This window comes from Amphimedon queenslandica, unplaced genomic scaffold, assembly GCF_000090795.2.
Source record: "Amphimedon queenslandica unplaced genomic scaffold, v1.1 AMPQUscaffold_13503, whole genome shotgun sequence".
Lineage (NCBI taxonomy): Eukaryota > Metazoa > Porifera > Demospongiae > Haplosclerida > Niphatidae > Amphimedon > Amphimedon queenslandica.
This window is the reverse complement of record NW_003546261.1, coordinates 311355-316650: the sequence shown is the minus strand read 5'-3', so window position 1 is coordinate 316650 and position 5296 is coordinate 311355. Positions and strand designations below refer to the sequence as shown.

The following is a 5296-nucleotide window of genomic DNA, read 5'->3' as shown; positions in this document are numbered from 1 at the left end:
TAGAGCCGTAAAAAAACTAATAACTATTAAGATGCTCTTGTTATCTGCTGTCTTCCCTAGAGACAGATCAAAAGCATGAGGCAGGCAAGTGAAGCAAATAGTTTTCTCAAAACCTGTTGGTAATACGATAAAAACATCCCTTCCTTCCAAAAAACCTCATATGGCCACACTCTGCTCTTCTTTTAATGAACTATATCCCAACAGATTGCCTGCTTCTGTAATGGCAGAATCCATCCCTAGCTTACTCCATCAGCAACCACGTTTTTGGCCACATGACTTTGCGGCTATGCCTACTATTGTCATAATGACGAGTCCACTTTTGCTGACTCAGCAAGAACAAAACTAGGTGACTCAATGTACCAGACCCTTCCCCACCGTCCACCCAAATGACCGTAGGCAGGAAGGGTCTGGCTAGCAAGACTAGTCTACAGAAGGATACTTCACAGGAAGCATTCACAATTTCCAAAAATGAAAGGGAATGTAGCTGGCATAATTCAGAAAGATAATGTCAGTTTGTGGCTGAAGGCCGACTACCGAAAGTTACTACGTACAATATAGGTGTTGATTCTAAATACTATTATATAAAGTTATTTGCTCTCTTTCCCTCCCTTCCCTTCTGTATGGTCATAAATTGTTACTTCAAAAATTTTAAAATGATGAGAAATCAATTTATCTCACATTTTTAATCATAACAACTGTCACATTTGACATAAATCACAAGTACAAACAGAAAAACACACATCACAGCACAAACTACCCACTGGTCTTTCCTCTGACAATGTATCAAAATCACTAAAAAGCACCTGTCTTCAACAAACAGTAATATTCCTGCAGTATGATGACATGCTTTCTTCTATATACTGAAAAGAAATATCGCGCTTGGAATAGTACAGTGTCACATCAGCCTTCTTGCCATCACACTTAGCTCTACCAGTCTCCTGGATATAGCTTTCTATATCAGAGGGAGGACCCCAATGAATAATTATATTACACTTAGACAATCAATACCCATCCCGAAAGCTACTGTGGTAATAACAATTTGCAAGTGGCCATTGGGATTTGTGAAGGACTTCAGTATAGATTGCTTCAAACAAGGTGTATTGCATGCCTTGAACATGTCAATCAACCTAAAACAATCGTAGTCAGGCATGCCAATTGGATGAGTAAACACTTTTCCCATGGTAGCTTTAAAATAGAGATACAAGTCACTGTAGTCTTGCATTGTTCGACAAAATATAAGTTCTATCTGTTTTTGCTCTTTACACAACTCCTGAACCAATCATTTAAAAGTTAACTCTAAGTCCCCATCTTTCTCAATGACTGAATATACAATGTTTAATTTGTCAGGTGGCTTCACAATGACACTGGCTTATGCATTTCAAGGCTACGGATAATCTCTTCTCTTGTTGACTTTGATGCTATTGCTGTCAGTGCCATTATATGTAAATCAGCTGGTAAGGACCCTCTCATATCTCCAAATTTGCCAAGCTCTTTTCAAAACTTATTACCCCTATTAAGACAGATAAATAAAACTGATGTTTTAATCATAACTAGTGTCACCCCCCTTTACTTATGAAACTAAATTGTAACTTACCATTTTTTCACGAAGTGTGCCTCATCAACAACAAAAGCAACTATCCTCTCAGTCAATGAAGGACTACGCCAAAGGTCTTTCCACTCCATATCAAAAAGAGTCTCTGGGTTGGTAAAAATAATCTGATGATTCCCTTCAATGACTACCTTTTGTGATTCACTGTCATCAGCCTTATTGTTACCGTACACATCAGTGACAATAACTCCTTTACTTCTTAATATTGCCATTTGATCGGACATCAGCACTACTAATGGGCTGATAACTATTGCCACAGAGTGGACGACTTTGTTTCTGATAGACGACTTTGTTTCTGATATCAAACAAACCAGGAAGACAGAAATAGCAAAGAGAGTTTCTAAAGCCAGTTGGCAGACAAACAAACACATAATTTCCTTCCATAAATGAAACAATTGCCTTTTCTTGCTCCTTCTTCAAAAATTCATAGCCTAACTTCCTAATGCATTTAACAAGAGCCATATACATCTTGGCTTTAGCTTCATCTCCCTCCCTCGTCCTCTTCTTTCCTCTTGTCTTTCTTCTTTCCTTAAGAGCAGCCAATTTTTCTAAAAATCACATGCCAAATGAAGGGCATGACCACACTATCACATAACATGGATCATAAACGTGGTTCGAGCAATCTGATTGGGACGCCAATTCTGTGGCATGAAGCACACATTTTAGATAGCAGTGTCTCCGGACCCTTCCTCCACAGGTAAGCGAAGGGGCAGGACAAGAATATAACTTTCATTACTTAATTTTTAATAGCTATAACAATCTGCAAAAAAATAACTGATTAACATATCATAAAAATCACTGCAGATTCCAATTGTTTTATCGGTAAATGGTACAACTCTAAGCAATCGCACTGGTCATGATAAGCAGCAAGAAATTCTCCCTAAGCAGCAAGAAATTCTCCCCTTCATGAATTTTATTCTGCCTTCCAACGAGTCTACACACCCTGTCAGAAGCACTTTGTGTACATGAGTCATCTAAGGGTCAGTTAAAGTAATATCTACTTGTTGCATTTGTTAAAATAAGTGATTTGTTTTTCTTAATGCTTTTTTAATGTTCTGATTAACTCCTTAACTTTTTAAATAAAATGGCAGAGTATTTTTGGATTAAACTTTTTGAAGTTTTAAAGCAACAGTAACACTACATGATATCTTGCAATCAAATCAATGGGCATCAAATGCAACTTCAATTTGTCTTTTGTTATGGTCTGAAAAGTTTCAGCAATTTAAGAGCGTCAGTGGTTATGAAGATTGGCAGCGCTATGCACATGAAGAAGTGCTTATGTGCAGCAACTACTAAACATAACTATTATAGATCTACTCATTAATTATAAAATATGGGGAATCCGGGATAAGCAACAAGACTCCCCTGCAAGGGGAAAGAGCAACAGACAGAGCAGCTGAGAATAACACTTAGTTTAGAGCATTTTGCCGAAGGATTCAGTCACCATTCAATGACAAGCCATACTATGATCCCACAAGCCATTGCATGTTCTCCACAGGGATTAGCAGAGAGCCTGCAGATTGGGCAGATTGAGGTCTCACTGGTTAGAGGAACCTACAACCAATGGCAAAGACAGAACCTGAACTCAGCATCTGGCGGATGGAGACCGAGGGCTGTGGAGGGAATAACACCCAACCAGTCCCTAGCATGACAAATGCTGGTCAAGAGGAGAGCATGAGACCTATCATCTTAAGGTAGAGACAGCAGAATACTGAAAACACACTGATCAATCAGATTGGATAAGGCCCTAGGAGTGATGAAATCTCAAAGTGGTCAAGAGAGGGGAGCTCATCCATGTTAGAGCCTTAGAGGCTGTGGCAAAAAGGGCAAGAGCTGAGTCCAAATAAAAAAGAGTACCTCCAAACCTGAAAGGGATAGAATAAGAGGAAAGCAAGCAGACACGAACGCCAAGAAAATAGCAGGGGTATTAAAAGAAGTCTGATGAAGACCTATCCTTCTTAACTGAACAGGGCTGACCAAGGAGAGGCAAATTCTAATTACATTAGAGAGACAGAGAGCAATGCGTTTATCAAACTCACAAATAATAGAGAGGAGGACTTCCGGAGAAGTTGAATTGAGAGCATATTACAGAACAAAGGAGGAAATATTCCGATAGAGCATCCTCAAGAAGGGAGAGGGATTCAATTGCAGATATTTTCTCTCAATGACTGGACTACAAAAGTTAAGAGGGGCAACGGGAGCACCAAAAACAACAAAGCCTTTTGAAGTGAAGAAAGAAAGATGGACCGAGGATGGCAGGGAGGCTAGTGGAGCCAAAATAAGACACAAAGCAAGTAAGGGAGAGACAAAGGGTGGGCCCAACCTCATCTATAATATCAAGTGCCTACAGCAGAGCAGTAGGTGAGCCAAGTAGGATACCATCATTAAGGTACCAGCAGAGGAGATCAGGAAATTTCCCCTTGATCCTTTCAATGAGAGGAAGAAAAAGGATAGAAAAGGCAGGAGGCCTAAGGATCACCCTGATGGACTGGGACCTAAGGATGGTGCACTCACCAAAAAGGTGTGGCTGGCCTCCATAGCAGCATTCAAGCCATTAAGAGAGAGATGGGATAAGGGACTAAATTTCCTTTATCAGAAAAAATCTATCAATGAAGTTAAAGGTATTGGAAAAAATCCAACAACTTAAAATCAGGGAGGACAAATGACTGTGAAGCTTGGTAGAATCTACAATAGATTTAGAATTCCCACCTCTACCTCATGAAGTAAAAGGATTGATGCAGCATGTGACTTAACAGAAGAAGAAAAGCATTTAGATACCAAATGACATAGAACCTTCCCACCAGACTTTTTCCTGCAGGCTAGAAGGGAGACTCCAAAATGAGAGATATCTAAAGGGGGATATGAACCAGATCCAAGGAGCATGACGAACTGAGCTAAGCTAGCTAAGGTGGATTAAGCTCTGTGGGGACACAGGTCATTTTAAGGTGGTTACAATGAAGTCTGGATGCAGAGTCAATAAGGAATGACCTGACAGACTTTAAAAGTAGCGGAAGAAAAAACAGGAGGGAAGAAAGGAGGGGAGAGAGGGTAAGGTGAAGGATTGGAAGGAGAAGCAGGAGTGGGAGAAGACATAAGATCAGGGGAGGAACGAGAAGGGGAGGGGGAGAGGAAGAGGGGGGAGGGAGGGGAGGAGCAGAAGGAAGAAACCGGACGAGGAGAGACAGGGGAGGAGAGGCAGAAGCAGGACGTTACAAGGGAGAAGTGTGGAGGAAGAGGGAGACTGGGAGGGGGGGGGCATCCTGAGGATGTTTAGCATGCAAAGTGTCAAAAAATCAATAGGGGGAGAGACTAGACCATGAGAACTGAGGGTTGAACAAACCAACCAACTTCTACCACACAACAAACACTACAAATATTACAACAAGAGGCAAATAATCAAGAGGTAGAGCAAAGAAGCTTTCGGGAGTGATCAGCAGCAGAAATTCAGAGAGAGATAATCACTCTCCTTCCATAAGGGGGCCTTCTGCTTAATGAGGGGGTGACCGACCTTGTCTACGCAGACTGTAGGGAGGTGTGAAAAAGACACATTTGGGAAGCATTAACAGATGAGACCAGGCCTACACATCACTGGGCCTAGCCACTATGGCATCAAGAGCATCAGAAACAATCATGGACAAGCTGTTGCACGCACCCTTAAGAATACGATGCAGTAGCACGACCAGAAGG

The 5296-nt window shown here is 41.1% G+C and overlaps 1 long non-coding RNA gene across 1 annotated transcript; it reads right to left on the bottom strand.

Annotated features, from left to right (window-relative positions):
• Positions 1–261: 261 nt before the first annotated feature.
• On the bottom strand, positions 262–4229 carry LOC109580169 (uncharacterized). The gene is made up of 2 exons (XR_002184101.1): positions 1595–4229; positions 262–1510 (listed from the first exon to the last, which is right to left on the bottom strand). It is a non-coding gene; the product is annotated as an uncharacterized LOC109580169 (long non-coding RNA).
• Between the last annotated feature and the right edge of the window lie 1067 nt (positions 4230–5296).